This window comes from Schistocerca americana, chromosome 8 (assembly GCF_021461395.2).
Source record: "Schistocerca americana isolate TAMUIC-IGC-003095 chromosome 8, iqSchAmer2.1, whole genome shotgun sequence".
NCBI classification, from domain to species: domain Eukaryota; kingdom Metazoa; phylum Arthropoda; class Insecta; order Orthoptera; family Acrididae; genus Schistocerca; species Schistocerca americana.
Window position 1 is genome coordinate 371,708,217 of NC_060126.1, and position 24,307 is coordinate 371,732,523.

At 42.3% G+C, this 24,307-nt stretch overlaps 1 non-coding gene across 1 annotated transcript; it reads right to left on the reverse strand.

Annotated features, from left to right (window-relative positions):
* Positions 1-23,454: 23,454 nt before the first annotated feature.
* Trnak-uuu lies at positions 23,455-23,527 on the reverse strand. The gene has a single exon. It is a non-coding gene; the product is annotated as a tRNA-Lys (tRNA).
* Between the last annotated feature and the right edge of the window lie 780 nt (positions 23,528-24,307).

Below are 24,307 nucleotides of genomic sequence, written 5' to 3' on the forward strand. Positions count from 1 at the left end.
CTCCGTCAACCCGACCTGGTACGGATCCCAGACTGATGAGCAATACTCAAGTATAGGTCGAACGAGTGTTTTGTAAGCCACCTCCTTTGTTGATGGACTACATTTTCTAAGCACTCTCCCAATGAATCTCAACCTGGTACCCGCCTTACCAACAATTAGTTTTATATGATCATTCCACTTCAAATCGTTCCGTACGCATACTCCCAGATATTTTACAGAAGTAACTGCTACCAGTGTTTGTTCCGCTATCATATAATCATACAATAAAGGATCCTTCTTTCTATGCATTCGCAATACATTACATTTGTCTATGTTAAGGGTCAGTTGCCACTCCCTGCACCAAGTGCCTATCCGCTGCAGATCTTCCTGTATTTCGCTACAATTTTCTAATGCAGCAACTTCTCTGTATACTACAGCATCATCCGCGAAAAGCCGCATGGAACTTCCGACACTATCTACTAAGTCATTTATATATATTGTGAAAAGCAATGGTCCCATAACACTCCCCTGTGGCACGCCAGAGGTTACTTTAACGTCTGTAGACGTCTCTCCATTGATAACAACATGCTGTGTTCTGTTTGCCAAAAACTTCTCAATCCAGCCACACAGCTGGTCTGATATTCCGTAGGCTCTTACTTTGCTTATCAGGCGACAGTGCGGAACTGTATCGAACGCCTTCCGGAAGTCAAGAAAAATAGCATCTACCTGGGAGCCTGTATCCAATATTTTCTGGGTCTCATGAACAAATAAGGCGAGTTGGGTCTCACACGATCGCTGTTTCCGGAATCCATGTTGATTCCTACATAGTAGATTCTGGGTTTCCAGAAATGACATGATACGCGAGCAAAAAACATGTTCTAAAATTCTACAAGAGATCGACGTAAGAGATATAGGTCTATAGTTTTGCGCATCTGCTCGACGACCCTTCTTGAAGACTGGGACTATCTGTGCTCTTTTCCAATCATTTGGAACCCTCCGTTCCTCTAGAGACTTGCAGTACACGGCTGTTAGAAGGGGGGCAAGTTCTTTCGCGTACTCTGTGTAGAATCGAATTGGTATCCCGTCAGGTCCAGTGGACTTTCCTCTATTGAGTGATTCCAGTTGCTTTTCTATTCCTTGGACACTTATTTCGATGTCAGCCATTTTTTCGTTTGTGCGAGGATTTAGAGAAGGAACTGCAGTGCGGTCTTCCTCTGTGAAACAGCTTTGGAAAAAGGTGTTTAGTATTTCAGCTTTACGCGTGTCATCCTCTGTTTCAATGCCATCATCATCCCGTAGTGTCTGGATATGCTGTTTCGAGCCACTTACTGATTTAACGTAAGACCAGAACTTCCTAGGATTTTCTGTCAAGTCGGTACATAGAATTTTACTTTCGAATTCAATGAACGCTTCACGCATAGCCCTCCTTACGCTAACTTTGACATCGTTTAGCTTCTGTTTGTCTGAGAGGTTTTGGCTGCGTTTAAACTTGGAGTGGAGCTCTCTTTGCTTTCGCAGTAGTTTCCTAACTTTGTTGTTGTACCACGGTGGGTTTTTCCCGTCCCTCACCGTTTTACTCGGCACGTACCTGTCTAAAACGCATTTTACGATTGCCTTGAACTTTTTCCATAAACACTCAACATTGTCAGTGTCGGAACTAAAATTTTCGTTTTGATCTGTTAGGTAGTCTGAAATCTGCCTTCTATTACTCTTGCTAAACAGATAAACCTTCCTCCCTTTTTTTATATTCCTATTAACTTCCATATTCAGGGATGCTGCAACGGCCTTATGATCACTGATTCCCTGTTCTGTACATACAGATTCGAAAAGTTCGGGTCTGTTTGTTATCAGTAGGTCCAATATGTTATCTCCACGAGTCGGTTCTCTGTTTAATTGCTCGAGGTAATTTTCGGATAGTGCACTCAGTATAATGTCACTCGATGCTCTGTCCCTACCACCCGTCCTAAACATCTGAGTGTCCCAGTCTATATCTGGTAAATTGAAATCTCCACCTAAGACTATAACATGCTGAGAAAATTTATGTGAAATGTATTCCAAATTTTCTCTCAGTTGTTCTGCCACTACTGCTGCTGAGTCGGGAGGTCGGTAAAAGGAGCCAATTATTAACCTAGTTCGGTTGTTTAGTGTAACCTCCACCCATAATAATTCACAGGAACTATCCACTTCTACTTCACTACAGGATAAACTACTACTAACAGCGATGAACACTCCACCACCGGTTGCATGCAATCTATCCTTTCTAAACACCGTCTGTACCTTTGTAAAAATTTCGGCAGAATTTATCTCTGGCTTAAGCCAGCTTTCTGTACCTATAACGATTTCAGCTTCGGTGCTTTCTATCAGCGCTTGAAGTTCCGGTACTTTACCAACGCAGCTTCGACAGTTGACAATTACAATACCGATTGCTGCTTGGTCCCCGCATGTCCTGACTTTGCCCCGCACCCGTTGAGGCTGTTGCCCTTTCTGTACTTGCCCAAGGCCATCTAACCTAAAAAACCGCCCAGCCCACGCCACACAACCCCTGCTACCCGTGTAGCCGCTTGTTGCGTGTAGTGGACTCCTGACCTATCCAGCGGAACCCGAAACCCCACCACCCTATGGCGCAAGTCGAGGAATCTGCAGCCCACACGGTCGCAGAACCGTCTCAGCCTCTGATTCAGACCCTCCACTCGGCTCTGTACCAAAGGTCCGCAGTCAGTCCTGTCGACGATGCTGCAGATGGTGAGCTCTGCTTTCATCCCGCTAGCGAGACTGGCAGTCTTCACCAAATCAGATAGCCGCCGGAAGCCAGAGAGGATTTCCTCCGATCCATAGCGACACACATCATTGGTGCCGACATGAGCGACCACCTGCAGATGGGTGCACCCTGTACCCTTCATGGCATCCGGAAGGACCCTTTCCACATCTGGAATGACTCCCCCCGGTATGCAGACGGAGTGCACATTGGTTTTCTTCCCCTCTCTTGCTGCCATTTCCCTAAGGGGCCCCATTACGCGCCTGACGTTGGAGCTCCCAACTACCAGTAAGCCCACCCTCTGCGACTGCCCGGATCTTGCAGACTGAGGGGCAACCTCTGGAACAGGACAAGCAGCCATGTCAGGCCGAAGATCAGTATCAGCCTGAGACAGAGCCTGAAACCGGTTCGTCAGACAAACTGGAGAGGCTTTCCGTTCAGCCCTCCGGAATGTCTTTCGCCCCCTGCCACACCTTGAAACGACCTCCCACTCTACCACAGGTGAGGGATCAGCCTCAATGCGGGCAGTATCCCGGGCAACCACAGTCGTAGTCCGATCAGGGGATGCGTGGGACGAGCTGGCCGTCCCCGACAAACCCCCATCCCGACCCCCACAGTGATGCCCATTGGCAACAGCCTCAAGCTGTGTGACCGAAGCCAACACTGCCTGAAGCTGGGAGCGAAGGGATGCCAACTCAGCCTGCATCCGAACACAGCAGTTGCAGTCCCTATCCATGCTAAAAACTGTTTTGCTAAGAACGTCTGAACTAATCTACAGAGAGCGCAAACAAATCGACAAAATTTAAACGGTTATTAAAATACAAGATTGCCTAGTAAATGCAGTAATGCTGCTACTTGCGCACTGCTGACACTGCTCGGCGGCGGAAGGAGACTAAGCGAAATTACACTATTCAGGTACTAAAACACGATGCTACACTCTCAAATACTATAATACGCCCGAAATTTATGAATTAAACAATGCAAGAACCAAAAACACGCAAAGAAATTAAGAATTAAACTATGTAACAAATGAGTGAGCTAGGAGTATACGACTTGCTGCTCAGCTGCTTATCCAACGGCGGCAGGGAGCACACTGACTGCGACCAACCGACACTGGCCGTTCAAAACAAAACAGTAGACAAACGACTACGCGAATTTACACTATTCAGGTACTAAAACGCGATGCTACAACTCTCAAATACTATAATACGCTCGAAATTTATGAATTAAACAATGCAAGTACCAAAAACACGCAAAGAAATTAAGAATTAAACTATGTAACAAATGAGTGAGCTAGGAGTATACGACTTGCTGCTGCAGCTGCTTATCCAACGGCGGCAGGGGGCACACTGACTGCGACCAACCGACACTGGCCGTTCAAAACAAAACAGTAGACAAACGACTACGCGAATTTACACTATTCAGGTACTAAAACGCGATGCTACAACTCTCAAATACTATAATACGCTCGAAATTTATGAATTAAACAATGCAAGTACCAAAAACACGCAAAGAAATTAAGAATTAAACTATGTAACAAATGAGTGAGCTAGGAGTATACGACTTGCTGCTCAGCTGCTTATCCAACGGCGGCAGGGGGCACACTGACTGCGACCAACCGACACTGGCCGTTCAAAACAAAACAGTAGACAAACGACTACGCGAATTTACACTATTCAGGTACTAAAACGCGATGCTACAACTCTCAAATACTATAATACGCTCGAAATTTATGAATTAAACAATGCAAGAACCAAAAACACGCAAAGAAATTAAGAATTAAACTATGTAACAAATGAGTGAGCTAGGAGTATACGACTTGCTGCTCAGCTGCTTATCCAACGGCGGCAGGGAGCACACTGACTGCGACCAACCGACACTGGCCGTTCAAAACAAAACAGTAGACAAACGACTACGCGAATTTACACTATTCAGGTACTAAAACGCGATGCTACAACTCTCAAATACTATAATACGCTCGAAATTTATGAATTAAACAATGCAAGTACCAAAAACACGCAAAGAAATTAAGAATTAAACTATGTAACAAATGAGTGAGCTAGGAGTATACGACTTGCTGCTGCAGCTGCTTATCCAACGGCGGCAGGGGGCACACTGACTGCGACCAACCGACACTGGCCGTTCAAAACAAAACAGTAGACAAACGACTACGCGAATTTACACTATTCAGGTACTAAAACGCGATGCTACAACTCTCAAATACTATAATACGCTCGAAATTTATGAATTAAACAATGCAAGTACCAAAAACACGCAAAGAAATTAAGAATTAAACTATGTAACAAATGAGTGAGCTAGGAGTATACGACTTGCTGCTCAGCTGCTTATCCAACGGCGGCAGGGGGCACACTGACTGCGACCAACCGACACTGGCCGTTCAAAACAAAACAGTAGACAAACGACTACGCGAATTTACACTATTCAGGTACTAAAACGCGATGCTACAACTCTCAAATACTATAATACGCTCGAAATTTATGAATTAAACAATGCAAGTACCAAAAACACGCAAAGAAATTAAGAATTAAACTATGTAACAAATGAGTGAGCTAGGAGTATACGACTTGCTGCTCAGCTGCTTATCCAACGGCGGCAGGGAGCACACTGTGAATGAAACAGGGATGCATTACTATACTCCTGAGACCAAACAACAATCTAAACAATGGGTTACCAAGGGAGAATCTGCACCAAAAAAGGCGAAGACCATTCCTTCGGCTGGAAAGGTTATGGCGACTGTCTTTTGGGATTCGCAAGGGATAATCCTCATTGACTAACTGGAGAAGGGTAAGACTATTACAGGTGCATATTATTCATCGCTATTGGTCCGTTTGAAAACCGAGATGCAAGAAAAAGGCCCGCGATTGGACCGCAAAAAAGCCCTTTTCCATCACGACAATGCACCAGCACAGACCTCAGCAATTGTGGTCGCAAAATTAATGGAAATAGGATTCTAACTCGTTTTGTTCCCCAATTTGAAGAAATGGCTAGTGGGTCAATAATTTTTTTCAAATGAGGAGGTGACTGCAGCAACTAATAGCTATTTTGCAGACTTGGACAATTCCTATTATTCAGAAGGGATCAACAAATTATAGCAGCGTTGTACGAAGTGTATAAGTCTAAAAGGAGACTATGTCGAAAAATAAAAAAGGTTTACCCCAAACACATAAATAATTTTTATTTTTGCGCGGACTTTTCAAACACCCGTCGTAAATACACTGTCCATTGATATGATGGTGACCACCTTTCAAACGCCAGAATAACCACCTTTCGCAGCATTGACCGCTGTGAGACGTGGAGGAAGAGAGGCAATGAAATTCTGGAAAAGTACCGTCAGGGATGTGGAGCCATGCCGACTCCAGTTCCGTGACCAGTTACGCTACATATCTCAGTTGAGGATCCATGGCGGCAACAGTCTGATCATCAAGGAGGTCCCACAAGTTCTTGACTGGGTTTAATTCGGGAGGTACGGTGGAAAGCGAAGTACCGTAAAGCTCATCCTACTGCTCTTCTGTGAGCTGTGACACATTGCATTGTCCTGCTGGTAGATGGCATCGTACTGAAAGAAAACAAACGGCATGTAGTGGTATACATCCAGTTGCAGTACTCCTGTCCAAATTCGAGGCTTCGTCGCCGATGAACAACAGCCAGCATGGATGTACGAAACAGGCGCCTGCTGTGGAGGCCCATAAGCAACAGCGTTGGCTGAGTAGCCACTGTTGGTAGCCCTGTGGTTCATTTGGGCATTCAGTCGTTCAGCATTTGCACATCTAGTCGCCCGTTCACATCTCTGTAGCTGTCGCTCACCCCTGCCATTTATGTCCTGTGGTGCACCGCAGTTGCCTCAGCGCCTGTTGTAGATAGTGCCATTTTGTGCTGCACGATATGCACTATGTGATCAAAAGTATCCGGACACTCCCCAAAAACATACGTTTTTCATATTACGTGCATTGTGCTGCCACCTACTGCCAGATACTCCGTATCAGCGACCTCAGAACTGATTAGGCATCGTGAGAGAGCAGAATGAGGCACTCCAGAGAACTCACGTACTTCAAACGCGGTCAGGTGATTGGGTGTCACTTGTGTCATACGTCTGTACACGAGATTTCCACACTCCTAAACATTCCTAGGGCCACTGTTGCTGATGTGATAGTGAAGTGGAAATGTGAAGGGACACATACAGCGTACAGGCTGACCTCGTTTGTGGACTGACAGAGAACGCTGACAGCTGAAGAGGGTCGTAATGTGTAAGAGGCAGACATCTATCCAGACCATCACACAGGAATTCCAGACTGCATCAGGATCCACTGCAAGTACTATGAAAGTTAGGTGGGAATTGAAGGAAAGTTGGATTTCATGGTCGAGCGGCTGCTCATAAGCCATACATGACGTCGGTAAATGCCAAACGACCCCTCGCTTGGTGTAAGGAGCGTAAACATTGGACGACTGAACAGTTGAAAAAGGTTGTGTGGAGTGACGAATCATGATACACAATTTGACGATCGATGACGAATGCCCGGTGAACGTCATCTGCCAGCTGTGTAGTGCCGACAGTAAAATTCGGAGGCGGTGGTGTTATAGTGTGGTCGTGTTTTTCATGGAAGGGGCTTGCACCCCTTGTGGTTTTGCATGGCACTATCACAGCACACGCCATCCGCCCCTGTTAGCTGGGTGGTTAGCGCGGAGGAATGCCACACCAAGGGGCCTAGGTTCGATTTCCGGCTGGGCAGGAGATTTTCTCCGCTCAGGGACTGAGTGTTGTGTTGTCCTCCTCATCATTTCATCCCCATCTCCGACGCGCAAGTCGCCCAATGTGGCGTCGAATGCAATAAGTACTTGCCCTCGGCGGCCGAACTTCCCCGAATGGGGGACTCCCGGCCCACAGTGCCGTACGCTGATTTCCATTTCCACAGCACAGGCCTACATTGATGTTTTAAGCACCTTCTTGCTTCCCACGGTCGAAGAGCAATTCGGTGATGGCGACTGCATCTAACACGATCGAGCACCTGTTCATAATGCACGGCTTGTGGCGGAGTGGTTACACGACAATAACACCCCTGTAATGCACCGGCCTGAATCCTACAGAACACCTTTCGGTTGTTTTGGAAAGCCGACTTCGTGCCAGGCCTCACCGACCGACATCGATACTTCTCCTCAGTGCACTCCGTCAAGACTGGGCTGCCATTCCTCAAGCACCTGATTGAACGTGTGCCTGCGAGAGTGGAAAGTGCCATCAAGGGTAAGGGTGAGCCAACACCATATTGAATTCCATCATTACCGATGGAGAGCACCACGAACTTGTAAGTTATTTGAGCCAGGTGTCCGGATACTTTTGATCACATAGTATATCTTAACCACGGTGGCAAATAAACGGTTTACAAACTAAGTCGTTTCGGAAGTGCTTCCACCCTTGGCTTGTAAGCTAATGATCATGTCATTTTGGACGTCAGATAAAGCGCTCCGTTTTGTCCGTTTTTGTCTGACAACAACGATTGCACTCCTTTCCGCGTCCGCCGACATGCTTTATATACCCTCCACTGCCAGTGCTGCCACGTGCCGTCGGTGAGTGGTTATTTCACGCTGATGTCGAAAGTAAGTGGTGGTTGCATTAATGTGTCCAGGGCGTTAATAACACTGGCTGGCGTTCACCCGCACTGGTAAATCAACAACATTTTTGTCAGCTGACCCGCAGAAGTTTCCGCGCAAACTCGAAGCTTCAGAATCGCCAAATAGAGCCCATGCCTCGGCAGCGACTGTGCTACAATCACGTGACTATTTCTCTACACTGGTCCCATGTCCGCCTGGGAAAAGAACAAGTACCATTTTCGCACTAAATTTTAAAATAGCCACTTCGCACCTAGTGAGCCAGTTCCAGTTGCAGGGCAGTCCCGTATACTCTCTACTCCAGTGAGTTGAGCAAGCAGCCAAGTCGTCTACAAGTGTGAAGCTGCCCCTCTTTCCACTGACCTCTGCCTCGCTGGACTGGTGCTAATAAATAGTAAACATTCAAGTCGACTTAATCTTCTTCCTAGATGAGGAACTTTCTAGTTGACTTTTCTATCAGTGATTAATTAACATACACATTTGACTGAACAAGTGAACTTTGGTTTCTTCCCTTCCACTCTAATTGAGAGAATTAATCCATTAAGTGACTCAGTTTTACTTGTGTGAACCTGCGTTTTAATTAACTGCTGTATAGTGATTTGCTGTACTCACAGTGACTTAGAAGTATTTTTCTGTATTTGACTGTGTGGAAACATGAATTAACAATTGATGTTCCACTTCGGTCACAACATATCCAATAATGACTACCTACAACCTGCAGAGAAATCGGACAGCACAACATGATCAGAAAAACAAAACCGTGACTCTAAAAAGACTTTCAAATTTAACCAATTAAACGAATTTTGTAAACAAACCGCTCTTGGTAAAAACCATTAATATTGCCGATATGATACTTTCAATGTCATCCGTTTGCGATCACTTAGCAAACTTCGAAAGCAGAGGGCACTGTTGGAGGCTTCCCTTATTAGCTCGATGTCTCAAGGTCTGCGGAAAACAGTGTCGGGAACAATGAGTAATTCCCCGAGTATTTAGAGATTTATACTAACATCTCCAAATCCCCAGATAATGGCAGAGTGGGTTGCACCTTCTTGCTTCCAAGTACAGATCGCAAGGAACTGATTTAGCTCCCAAGCGAAACTTCTAGTGTTTCTGCGAACCCATAGGTACACTCGTAGTTTTAAATCACTTGCAGAACCTCAAAGTAAGAAAAATTTTGATTTTAACGGATCCGTTATAATCAAAATACAGACAGCAGCCACTCTGATGAAAACTAATCCACTGATAATGCGCATCATGAAAGCTACGAAGAAAAACCAAAATCTTCAAATGAAGGTAAAATTTATGTGTAGCAGAGAACAAGCTAACATTAAATATAATGAAATGATCGACAGAGAAAACTGCCGCTCAAACCGGCACTTTTAAAAACATTTTATTAGAGTCATTAGTCCGGATAATGCATTATTTAGAAGAACAAGGCGACAATCATTGACACGCATTAAATGGAAATGATATGGTCAATTGCAAACAAACATTTCCTCGAAGTCCTGGTTTCACACAATTAAGGCGAACAAAAATTTTGTAAGTCCTATGACTCGCATGAGATTTAATCTTGGATAATTCACGAGCCATTTGCACCGAATGCACGTTCGAGAGAATCCTGACTGTGAATGTGATGGAGTAACAGTAGGAGATATCAATCATATAGCTTTTGAAAGTAAACTCTGTGCAAACCAGGGAATAGATTTCATACAACAGTTAATCACATTTTATCAACCATTTATGAACTAACAGAGTAACTCACCTTCATCAAAATTTTAAAACTAATTACGAAATTTTGTAACCTTATCCTTTAAAATTCCAAAAGACTGAGTTATTTTAATATTATTTTAAAATAAAACAATGTAGGAGTTATGCGCATGCCTTAATGAAAAACACACTTATTTCTTCATTTCACATAACATTTCGGCCGAAATGGTAACACTGAGAATCGGTTTTAATGTCATAGAGAATAAAGATTTACAATAACTGTGTAAAGGGAGAGGCAGCTAAGAAAGACTATCGAAAATATATGCAGAACGAAATGATGAACCTTTCGCATTTCTAACTTTTATGTTTTCGTTTTCTTTACAGGCAAAGAGAAAAGGTGAAGCGGTAGCCCAGCGTAGGGCCTGTGCCTACCGTCATGTATTTTTGATTTTAAAAAGTTAAAAAGACATGTGATGTTTTTCCTGTCCCTCAGTAGGAGGAAGGATTTGCTCTGTGCTAGTGAACAGAGGTAGCCATTTTTGGCGATGAGAGTAAGTGAAGAGTATGTATTTTCTATGTGCATCGAACAGAAGAATATAGTATTATTCTATCAACTGAAAGATTGTATGAGTTATTTCAAGTAGTACTGTAATAAGAAGAACTGAAGCCCACCTGTGTACTTCGGAAAATTCACGAAGATCCGATTGACGCAACAACGACACTCAAGATTTTTTAGGTGGATACAGCGATCGGACGTTGTATTATTAATTGGTAAGCATAGACCTAGAACAAGAGGAGGGCTATTTCGCTTATGATGTAACTAATATGAAAGGACTCTTTACCCTTTTGCAGACATAGGCCAGCTTATTGTGCTTGTCCGAGTGCCGAAAAAATAATCTCATTAATTCAAATATATCTAAATAGCCGCACACTTTATTTTTTATCATTATATATTTTTATTATATTACAACGAGCAAATTAGTGGTGTGATTTTCTCTTTTTCTGACATACCCAAGAAACTGTTTTACCTTTACAGCCGAGGAATAAAAGAGACCAACTCTTTTTAATGGAAATACGTATCTTTCTGTGGCATTGGAGAGAGCGTTCGAAGGCGACTTGAAAGTCACAACATGTGTGGAACTTGGTGAAATAGTGACAAGATAAAATCGCCTTAGACCAATGTCCCATCGTCAACCTAATAGATCCTACAGATGTCTGCCTAGTGTACCAAATGTAAGTAAAAACGCAGCATAGGTTCGGTTTGTGTGTTTACCTGAATCCCTGAACCCACCAGACAGTACCCTGCTATTGTAGTGATCACTCAGTTAGCTCGTGAATCTATCTGAGACTTTCAGAGTGTATCTCCTTCTTAGATCTGCAACAGTCTGGTTGGCCAGCAGCAGCTGGTCGCCACGCATTTCATCTTCAGCCTTGCCATTGAGAGCGGTATAGTTGATGCAACTAGTGTCACCCATGATCCGGTTGGTGTACTCTAGTCTTGAGCTGCCTTTTGTGTTTTTCCCCTTCTACTGTCCCTTCAATGACACCTTTAATGATACCATCATGTCCCAGCAGATGGCCGACCCATGAGTCCCTTCTGTGTTGAGTAAGCGTCAAGTGACATCGCTTCTCTCCCATCACTCTTTAGAGCACCTTTTCGTTTGATAGCTTGTCTGCCCAGGGAGTCTTGAGCACTACGCTAACACCATAATTTTTAAGGCTAATATTTTGTATTTTTCGGCTTCTCTGAGGGTCCGTATTCAATTTCATGCAACAGTACACTCCAAATGAACGTCTTTACGAGATGCTTCCTGATTTGTCTGTCTATGCAAATGGATAAGAAAATGTTTCTTCTCTTGTTGAAAGCAGCTTTTGCCTGGTGAATTCAGCTAGTAATATCCTTTCTTGTTCTTCCGTCTGGTGTAATTTTACTCCTTAGGAAGGCAGAGAACTCGAAGGGCTTCAGCTGCTTATTGTTAAGTAAGCATTGGGCAACGGAGGTCTGTCTACTTTCCACTAGGATTTTTATATTATTCTTATTCATTTTCATTTTATAAATTGAACCGAGAGTGGTTTCCATCAGGTACAGCATCGCTTCTAATTGTTCCACATCTTCACTTTATACGGCGACATCACCAGCTAATATCAACAATTCTATTTTCTTACCATGAATTTTAATTCTCTTATAGTTGCGAATTTCTGCCTTAACTTCATCTATTGGCCTCTCATTACATACATTGAATAAGAGAAGAGAGAGTGAGTTTCTAATGTGTTTGAATTTCTAAGGGACTAAACTGCTGAGGTCATCGCTCCGTAGACTTACACACTACGTGCAGTAACTTAAACTAACTTATGCTAAGAATAGCACACACACCCATGCCCAAGGGAGGACTCGAACCTCCGACGGGAATGGGAGGCAGTGAGCAACCCTGCTGTACACCCTGCTTAATAGTAGGTGCTTCTTGATTTTCTTCATCTCTTATCACAGCAATCTCTTCTCTGTACAGTCTCTGCACTGCTCTTCTGTCGTTATACTTTATGTCACTCTCTCCCGGTATCTCAAAAAGCTGTCGCCGTCTACCCCGTCAAATGCTTTTCCTAAGTCGATAAAGACAATATATGTGTCTTGAGACTTCCTTAGGCTTTTAACCGTAAACCGAGTATTGTATCTTGTGAGTTTACTCCTCTTCGAAAGCCAAATTGGTCGGCTGTGAGCATTACACCCACCCTGCCTTCGATTCCACTTAGGACGATAGAGGTCAATATCCTGGAGCTGTGCGCTATCAACTGGGGCCCACACATTGTCCATGTCTGTTTGCATATGTTTTTGCAATGGCACTGTAACACATTTTTTAAAGTCTGTTGGTAGCTAGTTTCGTATATAGCTTGTATGAGATGGACCGGTTCTGCGTGTAACTGTTCCCCAATAGCCTTGACGAGTTCTGTAGGTATATCAACAGTTCTAGTGGCTTTTCCAGTCGAAAAACTGGGTAAGTTTTTCGTCTATGCAGAATGTCGCAAAATTTTCAGGACAGCAGTGCAGTTAGCAGCTGAAAGCTGTCCTGATCTCGCCAGGCCCTTACGATCTGTGTTGGCAAACGTTATTTAAAAATTTAAGAAACTGGAAGCGTGAAGAATAAAAGCGCCCGTGAAAATGAGCAGCAGTTGATAAGAGAGGCATGCTCGCCAATTATCGTATCGCACAGAAATTAATTCCGCTCCCGCAATCTGAATGGCTCTCGTGGAAAAAACTACGCGATTATCCACTCCACGCTTGCTTTACTATGCTTCACAGTGTGTAGTGTTTATAAATCTTTCAGGGTATAAGATCGTGGTCCACGAAACTCTTCTGTTCCTAATGTTTCGTCCAGAACTGCGTTGGACATTTTCAGAGGCATTGCTCTTCCGTTGAGTCTTGTTGACTGACGGGTCGGACGTCTGACAGCGACATTTAAACTGCAGAAAAAGGGGTGTGGCCGGAGTTACGCGTGATAAGCAGAGATGATCCTTGTTAAAGATAAAACTTAACTGTCCATAGTCGACTTGTCAAAGATAAAAAACTGTTTAGCAGTTGTACAGAGCTATTGTCCATATGTCGCTATTTTTCGTGGGCTTTCCTATTAAAATTATTCCTACATTTATATATTTCAACAGTCTTACTAGATAGCCGTGGATAATAGTTCGTCGTCGAAGATAAATTTTTATTTTAAAAAACTTCAGTTTGTGACTTCCTGGCTGAAGAGCATGCTTTGCTACAGCCGATTTGTCTATTTTCCCTAGTCGGCAAAGACTTTTGTGTTCCCTTAGCCGTGTATTCACGCTTATCTTGGTTGTTCCAATATAAACTTTACCACACGTACACGGAGTTTTATATACGTCACATGCTGATACAGCAGGGTGTTTATCCTTCCCAGATTGGAGTGCTTGACCTATTTTCTTTATTGGTCTTAAAGCCGGTCTAATGCCACGTTTCTGTAAAAAGTAACAGATTAAATCGAAAGATTCTGTAAAAAGTAACAGATCAGATCGGAAAGATTTGAAAAGGAACATGACATTCCCACCGAAACTTAATCACATTCCCTTACCCGACCGTGAAATCCGCCCTGATATATACCAGTCCTACCAGATTTAGGAGTTCCCCACCACCGTCCCCTTGTCAGGGCTCCCTTCCCTTGCAATCCTCTCCACCCCTTCCTAAGTCTTGGTTCGGAACCGCGTACCTCTTCGCTCTTCCCCCAGCTCTTTTCCAATGTCCACCTACACAAATCCCCTCGTATTTGCACTACCCCTAAATGCTTCGTTCCCATAATGCCCGTATGCCTGTCAGTCTTCATCCGCTCACCTCTTCACTCAGTGATATATTTGATTTCATCAGACAAGACATCGGTCTTTCCATTCCACCTTACGCAACTGTCAGTCTGTTTTTATATATCCAAGTGTGGCACTTATTTGCCATTCATCTGTGCTTATATTTTAATTAAGCACCAAATTAACTTTCTATATTTTAACTTAAGCAACTGACTAGCTGTCCTTTTATTGCACAGAACTTTTATTTTTGTCAACCGCCTTGTTCAGCGTTTATATTATGTTTTTAAAATTTCCCTCTCATGTGGCTGAGGAGCATGATAGCCTAACACGTGCCTATATGTGCAGGGGGGGGGGGGGGGGGGGGAAGGAGGAGGATGAAATAACAATAAAGAAAAAAAAATCACTACACCCTGCGGCAGTGAAAATAGGTACTGGTAGCTGAATTATAAATTTGGGAATAAGAATCTTCAGTACGTGATGTATCGATGATCTCATGAGTTTCTGAGCGTCCAGCAGCAAGACATTTTGTCAACGTCACTTACTTGTGCCACGTGCTGTATAACAAGCAACTGTAGCCGTATGAAAGTGGCATAGGTCCTTGAATGATAAACTAAATTATTTAAAACTTGGATCACTTCTACAAAAATTGTGGAAAAATGAAGACGTGCATCAACAGGCACTTTTCCCTTTAGTGGAATATGTTGGATAACGCGTGATACGCGTGTAAACATGTTTATAGAGCAAAGTGAAGCGAAGTTTTTTCTTTCGGAATCATGAATTTAAAATTTTCGCCCGAACAGGGACTTGAACCCTGGACCCTTAGGTTAAAAGCCTAATGCTCTACCGACTGAGCTATCTTTTTTTTTTTTTTTTATAAAACCTTTATTAAAAAAAAACAATGTTACACATTGCAAATACATTCTAAGTTAAACATACATGTAGTTATTTAAACAAAGCGGTTTGATCGTTTCAATTGCGCTGACATTAAGGAAAGACAACAGAAGATTGTGTTACTGACTAAATCACCAGAAGAATTAAATTAAACATAAATACTTGAGAATGGCGGAAAGGAGATATATAATAAAGTTGACTAGCCTTCCAACTACACTTTCTGGACATTAAGTGTATCTAAGTATTTGAAGTGATCAGATCTATATAATCAGTCTTTTCACTGGAAAAATGAACAGCGCAATGTTTCAGCCATTGAATATGGTTTTAACCAATCGATAAGGAGATTTCTATAAAAACTGTCTAGTTCCAAATTTCTAGTATAAGCCAATAATGCACCTTTCATGTTTTGTGTTTGGCACTATTAGACACACAATCTCAATGTCACATAAGTTCTGTACATTAGCTTAGAAATTTCAAAAAACTACTCTCTGAAATAAAGAAAGCACACATCATAAATATACTGTAAAATCTTAAAAATAGTATCCTTAAGGTAACTACAATACATCACTGTCAACACAGTCTTCTTTTTTATATTAACCAATGCCCATTCTTTCAAATACAATTTTTAGCATATTACCGAACTTTTTCTTGTGATTCGAATAGCTTCTAATTTTGTGGAACTCACACAGCATGTGTACCTTGAACTCTATGATGCTATCGGATCCTAATTTGTTAAGGACGTAGTTAACAAAATTTCCCAGCAACCAGTACACAGCGTTATTTTTTGCTTCTGGGAAATAGCGTGCTTCAGGCCTGTGTATCAATGACAGCGATATATACTCAGGGGATGTTCTTGTAATCAGAGCTATTTGCTCCCGGATCCACTTCCAACTATTCATGTGACCACTGCAAGTATATCTATGAATTACTGTGTCAACTAGATGGCACTGTTGACATAAATTTGTTTCACAGAGTCCGATTGCGTGCAGTCTTTCATTGGTGCTAACTATGTTGTTAACTGTCTTGTACCATGACGTTTTTATATTAGACGTGAGCACATTAGAACTAATGTTTTTCCAAATCTCAGTCCACTCAATGTTTGGAAACTGTCGTTCTATTTTGTTTCTTCCTTCGCTTTTCTTTCGTTCCCGCATTATGGCTCTCGATGTTAAGTGTCGGGACTGCCTGAGTTCGACACTGACATAACTAAACTCAACATAGAAAATCCTCACGTGCTGTAAGCGACTGTTGATATTCTGCACGTCAATCGGGGGAAGCAGGCTTGGAGGTTTAATGATCTCGAAAAGTTGGCTGGTTATGCTTTCTCGCGAGTCTCTTATTAAATTAACTTGCCTTTTGATAAAAAGAGCAGAGGCTTTATCCGTTATATCAGTTAATCCTAGTCCACCATTTTTAGGATCTAAAGTGGCTACTTTAGCAGGTACTCTGAACACTTCACCTCTCCACAAAAATTTTGTGATTTTGGACATTATTCTCCTCGCTATCATTCTCGGTATTGGAAACAGCTGGGCAGTATAATAAGCCTTAGCAAGGATGCATGAGTTGATATACTGTGTTCTTTGAACTTGGTTCATATATCGAGTTAAATTCTCTACAATGGCTCCTTGCACTTTATCTGCTGCTACTTTCCAATTTAAAGCAGTCATTTTCATAGGGCATGCTGTCAGGGTGATCCCAAGTGTTTTATGTTGTCGGACTAATTTTGCCCACTCGACGTTGATATTATCAAAACCTCTGAGATTTAACATCTTACTTTTTTTTCCGTTTGCATTGGCTCCAGATGCTCTACAGTACGAATCAATCACTGTTGCTAGCGTGGTTACCTCGTCATTATTCCTTATAATTACCCCTATATCGTCAGCATAGGCTCTTATAACTGTTTTGTTTCCTGATAATGTTAAGCCTTTTAATGTAGCATGGACATGTCGGAGGAAAGGTTCCAGCGAAATTGCGAAGAGCGACATGGACACAGGACTTCCTTGAGGAACACCTCGTTGTATTTGCATCGGCCTGGATTGTTGACAATTCACCGCTATTGTAGCATTTATTCCAGTTGCTATGTTCTTAATCAACTGTATAACCCTATCGTTGAAACCTATTTTCTTCAATGTCTGTAGAAGATATTCATGGTTTACTACATCGAACGCCTTATAAAAATCTAAAAACAATAAAGCACACTTTATGTTTGTTACAGAAGTTATTGCAATGATATCCCTGAATTCCGCTAGATTTTGAAATATGGTTCTGCCTTGCGCACAGTTCTGATGTTGACTAATAATTTTATCTGTAAGGCATGAAATTCTCTTGTTTATTATTCTAGCTATTAATTTATAATCAGAATTCAGCAATGAAATTGGACGAAAATTATTTAAATCTTTGTTTCCATTATTTTTTGGCACCAGAACAATTTTACTCTCCTTAAACTCAGCCGGAATCATTTTACCTTGAATAACCTCATTTACAATGTCTGTGATTTTCGCACCTACTATTGGCCAGTAACGGACGTAAAATTCTGCTGGCAGACCATCCGGTCCTGGGGATTTTTTTGGTGGCGAGGCGCACAGAGTCTCATACACGTCTTCTTCACTGACAACCTCGAGAAAATTTTCGTTGTCATCTTCTGTCAGCTGTGGGGCTAGGATGTCAAGGAATTCTTCCAAGGAAGCATCACTACTTTCATGTACAGAATACAGCTCGCAATAATAGCGATAAATCTCGTCCATGATATCCTGCTGGGTTCTGAGAATCGTGCCGTGTTTTGTTCGAATTTCTTCAATAAAAGTCCTTCTCCCGTTTTTCGTATGCTTCACTAAATGATATAAGGAAGTAGTTTCATCTGCTGACACCGAATTTGCCTTCGATTTTATTTTCAACCCTTCCATTTGACTTCTCTTGATATTAAGTAACTTGGCTTTGACTTTTTTTATGTCTGCTATCCGAAGTGAGGAACCTGCTGAGACTTGATCATATAGATCTCTCAAAACGGAATAGTAATACTCTATAGTGCATTTCATTTCCCTTGCGCTCTGGGCACTGTATTGAATAAGAACTTTCCTCAACTTTGGCTTTGCCATTTTAACCCACCAGTCAATAGCAGTGGCATATCTACTACGGGCTCGCAGGCATATTGCCCATGTTTCTTTAATCAGATCTTCTAAATCATGATTAACTAACAAGGAAGTGTTCAAATTCCACTGATTCTTGAATCGGCGAACCGGCTGCCTTGTTAGATTTATGCAAGCTAAGACACTTGAATGGTCTGAAAAGTACGTAGGAATGGTTTCTACTTTTGTCACAGAAGTTACAAGATTTTTAGAAATATATAGTCTATCAATCCTGCTACGTGATGTTGCCGTGACATAAGTGAACTCAACAATGGAGGGGTATTTGATTTCCCATATATCCTTTAATTCTAAACCAGTAACTAATTGTTTTAGTTCACTTGAGAAATTAAAATTAGGTAACTGATCTTTTCGATTTAAAACACAATTAAAATCACCTCCAAGTAATAACTGTCTTGGTGATTTCCTTAACAAGTATATCAAATCATCTTTGAAGAAACGTGCCCTGTCAGCTCGATGAGAACTTCCTGAAGGGGCGTACAAGTTGATGATAGTCACATCATAGATATTTAGTCCTATTCCCCTTCCGGATTCCAGTCGTTCCACCTCGCTTACTGTAATCCCTTCCCTTACCAAAATAGCTGTTCCAACACTTGTTTCGGGAGACACATTTATGTAACTGACAAAACCGGGAATTACCAAATCCGAAATTAGAATTTCTTGTAACAGGGCAATATCAGTCGCGGATTCGTACAAAAAGTCCTTAAGGGCCGATAATTTCAAACAGGTCGTGATTTTATTTATGTTTATAGTGGTGACAGAATAAGATTGCGTCATTGTGCTGTCACTATGTAGTTGTTTTGTTGAACTAATTTAGTTTACTGTGGTTCAGGGTTCAGTTAAGCTGTAACAGTTTTCTCGGAAGGCTGAGCATGGAATAACACTTCAATCAGTTTATTAGTTACTGTCTCGTTTTTTTCTACTTCTGATGTTTTCTCTTGTACCGCAAGCAGACTGATGTCCTGGTAAACTTTCTGATTTTTCCTCCAGTGATTCGTGTACGACCGTTTCGGACTGAACATTCTTTGGGCTTGGGTCGCCCCTACTGGATTTTCCTTTCCCTTGGTTACGAGCTACATTCTCATTTGGTTGCGTCGGTATTTTACTTCGCGGCTTATCTGGAGCAGCAGCAGACGCTTTAGCAATTTCGGTTGCCGGCGCCTGCCCTGAGGTGTTGACCGTGATTTCAGTTTGGCCACCACTTCCTCGTTCTTTATTAATTTCACTCACTTTCTGATCGAGGGAAACAAATGGAGACTGCAGTTTTGCATCCTCTCCCTGAATTTGGTTATTAACAGATAGATTCTGATCTTTGCAATCGGTTACTGCACCTGTTGTTTCTTGCAAATTAATGCTGCTTACACCCCTTTCATTTTCTGGTACCGTATGTGTATTATCTTTCTGTTCATTAGTTTCCATTCGCATTTTGCCTTCAGGTTCCTCTGCCTTCTCATCGCACTGTTTTTGCTTGCGAAGTGAGGGAGTGGGACAAGACAGCTCGTCCTCTGAACAACTATCAGTTATCTCCAGAGGTCGTTTTTTCGGTTGCATTTCAGTATCACGAGCAGTGGCAACGGGGTTTCCTTTTGTTGTTAACGGGGGAAATTGACTGTTATCGTGAAGGGAGACATCAGCTTGTCCCACTGCGTTAACATCCTCAACCAGTTGTTCCGGGCTATTCTTTGGTAACAGATCATTTAAGGTAAGCTTCTGACGCTGTATCAAATTACTTTTAAGCACAACAGTTCGCCGCGGACATTCCTGTCTGAAGTGGCCGGTTTCGTTACATACATGACATGTAGCTTCCTGACCTGTATAAACAATTTGTGCCTTATACCCACAAACAGTTATGTGAGACGGAATATTCGTCTTAACGTCCATCTCTACACAGCGGACCCCGTTAAAACACTGCAGTTTAAAGCGAGGCGACCATCTTTCATTTGCAATTGATTTAACGTCTCCGTAGTTTAAAAGAGCTTCCTTAATCTTATCATTTTCAATTTCAATGGGGAGATTCAAGACACGAACGGTTTTGTAATGAATGTCCGCTCTATAGATGGAAACCTTACTTTTATAACCATTTCTATGCACAAAATCTACTTCGTAGCCCCACTTTCGTAACACTTTATCAACAGTCGAAGCACTGATTAACTTGACAAAAACACAGTATTTTTCCTGATCCAGTTGCCAGGTATGAACGGTTTCAGAATTTAGACCAATTACCTGTGTAATCCAGTCATCTATTTCCAGGGATGTCGGCTGAACAGGACGGGATTCCTTGTCAAAAGCAAATACCAGAGTATTCTTCCTGAGGTTTGTAGCCATGGTTAATCCAGCGAAGCAATTTCGGTTAAACAACCGAAATTCCAAGTAGCAGCAGCAAGACCAGAAAGAGCGATCAGATCACAAGGAACAGGAACGAACACGGAGATTAACGGACGGACGGCACTCGGCGAAGCACACGTACAGCGATGTAAACACTGAAGTGCAGCGCAACAGTTAACAGCGGCCACTCGCGAGCGCGGCTGAAACGGAACTGATGCTTTTCCTAAGTCGATAAAGACAATATATGTGTCTTGAGACTTCCTTAGGCTTTTAACCGTAAACCGAGTATTGTATCTTGTGAGTTTACTCCTCTTCGAAAGCCAAATTGGTCGGCTGTGAGCATTACACCCACCCTGCCTTCGATTCCACTTAGGACGATAGAGGTCAATATCCTGGAGCTGTGCGCTATCAACTGGGGCCCACACATTGTCCATGTCTGTTTGCATATGTTTTTGCAATGGCACTGTAACACATTTTTTAAAGTCTGTTGGTAGCTAGTTTCGTATATAGCTTGTATGAGATGGACCGGTTCTGCGTGTAACTGTTCCCCAATAGCCTTGACGAGTTCTGTAGGTATATCAACAGTTCTAGTGGCTTTTCCAGTCGAAAAACTGGGTAAGTTTTTCGTCTATGCAGAATGTCGCAAAATTTTCAGGACAGCAGTGCAGTTAGCAGCTGAAAGCTGTCCTGATCTCGCCAGGCCCTTACGATCTGTGTTGGCAAACGTTATTTAAAAATTTAAGAAACTGGAAGCGTGAAGAATAAAAGCGCCCGTGAAAATGAGCAGCAGTTGATAAGAGAGGCATGCTCGCCAATTATCGTATCGCACAGAAATTAATTCCGCTCCCGCAATCTGAATGGCTCTCGTGGAAAAAACTACGCGATTATCCACTCCACGCTTGCTTTACTATGCTTCACAGTGTGTAGTGTTTATAAATCTTTCAGGGTATAAGATCGTGGTCCACGAAACTCTTCTGTTCCTAATGTTTCGTCCAGAACTGCGTTGGACATTTTCAGAGGCATTGCTCTTCCGTTGAGTCTTGTTGACTGACGGGTCGGACGTCTGACAGCGACATTTAAACTGCAGAAAAAGGGGTGTGGCCGGAGTTACGCGTGATAAGCAGAGATGATCCTTGTTAAAGATAAAACTTAACTGTCCATAGTCGACTTGTCAAAGATAAAAAACTGTTTAGCAGTTGTACAGAGCTATTGTCCATATGTCGCTATTTTTCGTGGGCTTTCCTATTAAAATTATTCCTACATTTATATATTTCAACAGTCTTACTAGATAGCCGTGGATAATAGTTCGTCGTCGAAGATAAATTTTTATTTTAAAAAACTTCAGTTTGTGACTTCCTGGCTGAAGAGCATGCTTTGCTACAGCCGATTTGTCTATTTTCCCTAGTCGGCAAAGACTTTTGTGTTCCCTTAGCCGTGTATTCACGCTTATCTTGGTTGTTCCAATATAAACTTTACCACACGTACACGGAGTTTTATATACGTCACATGCTGATACAGCAGGGTGTTTATCCTTCCCAGATTGGAGTGCTTGACCTATTTTCTTTATTGGTCTTAAAGCCGGTCTAATGCCACGTTTCTGTAAAAAGTAACAGATTAAATCGAAAGATTCTGTAAAAAGTAACAGATCAGATCGGAAAGATTTGAAAAGGAACATGACATTCCCACCGAAACTTAATCACATTCCCTTACCCGACCGTGAAATCCGCCCTGATATATACCAGTCCTACCAGATTTAGGAGTTCCCCACCACCGTCCCCTTGTCAGGGCTCCCTTCCCTTGCAATCCTCTCCACCCCTTCCTAAGTCTTGGTTCGGAACCGCGTACCTCTTCGCTCTTCCCCCAGCTCTTTTCCAATGTCCACCTACACAAATCCCCTCGTATTTGCACTACCCCTAAATGCTTCGTTCCCATAATGCCCGTATGCCTGTCAGTCTTCATCCGCTCACCTCTTCACTCAGTGATATATTTGATTTCATCAGACAAGACATCGGTCTTTCCATTCCACCTTACGCAACTGTCAGTCTGTTTTTATATATCCAAGTGTGGCACTTATTTGCCATTCATCTGTGCTTATATTTTAATTAAGCACCAAATTAACTTTCTATATTTTAACTTAAGCAACTGACTAGCTGTCCTTTTATTGCACAGAACTTTTATTTTTGTCAACCGCCTTGTTCAGCGTTTATATTATGTTTTTAAAATTTCCCTCTCATGTGGCTGAGGAGCATGATAGCCTAACACGTGCCTATATGTGCAGGGGGGGGGGGGGGGGGGGGGGAAGGAGGAGGATGAAATAACAATAAAGAAAAAAAAATCACTACACCCTGCGGCAGTGAAAATAGGTACTGGTAGCTGAATTATAAATTTGGGAATAAGAATCTTCAGTACGTGATGTATCGATGATCTCATGAGTTTCTGAGCGTCCAGCAGCAAGACATTTTGTCAACGTCACTTACTTGTGCCACGTGCTGTATAACAAGCAACTGTAGCCGTATGAAAGTGGCATAGGTCCTTGAATGATAAACTAAATTATTTAAAACTTGGATCACTTCTACAAAAATTGTGGAAAAATGAAGACGTGCATCAACAGGCACTTTTCCCTTTAGTGGAATATGTTGGATAACGCGTGATACGCGTGTAAACATGTTTATAGAGCAAAGTGAAGCGAAGTTTTTTCTTTCGGAATCATGAATTTAAAATTTTCGCCCGAACAGGGACTTGAACCCTGGACCCTTAGGTTAAAAGCCTAATGCTCTACCGACTGAGCTATCCGGGCTCTGTAGTCAGCGTCTCCAGAAACACGTTATCCTATGTGAACTTGAGACTCACTGCGGACGGTGTGACGTAACACGCGTTGTTCGGCCGCCTGTTGGACGTTATGAGGATGCGGGCGTTGACGAGGAAGTTAGCTAGCAGGCGGCTCCAGTGCTCGGCGGAATGCAGAGCGGCAGCTACTACATGCTATTGCGTAAGCGTAAAATTGGTTTCTGCACTACATATAAAGCACACGTAGAAAGGAGTAAGTGACGAGGCGACGTTATTCAAGTATCCGTATTTATCACGTAAGTGGAGAAGACCACCTGGTAGCGAAGAAGCGATGACGGTTTAGAGCTATATGCTATATTTCTTTCGACAGGAGTTAGAGAAGGAGAGAAACGACTGCAGAAAAGGAAGACTTCATTTTATTTTTCTCTTGCCTAGCTGATAACACAGGCTACATGTTGCACTTACAAACGTATAAATAAAACTCTTGATGTATTACTTAATGTTTAAAATGAAACAGCACGTTTCAGCCCAACGATGTTTTAATGAGAAGAATGTGCATAAACGTGTAGGAATACAGAAGGAAATTATACACAAGTTGAGGTAACTGAGAGGGCACCGCCAAAACATCCAAAACGAGTAAATTTATCGAGGTACTGTTTTATAGTGGAAAACAAAGCGAATTTTCTGACGTACGAAAGTAATTTTTAACATTTATAGCTGTCAAATTATCAGAACGAATTTTTTGTGTACCTAACCATCTAGTTTTTCTGGGGCAGTGGGAAGAATACTC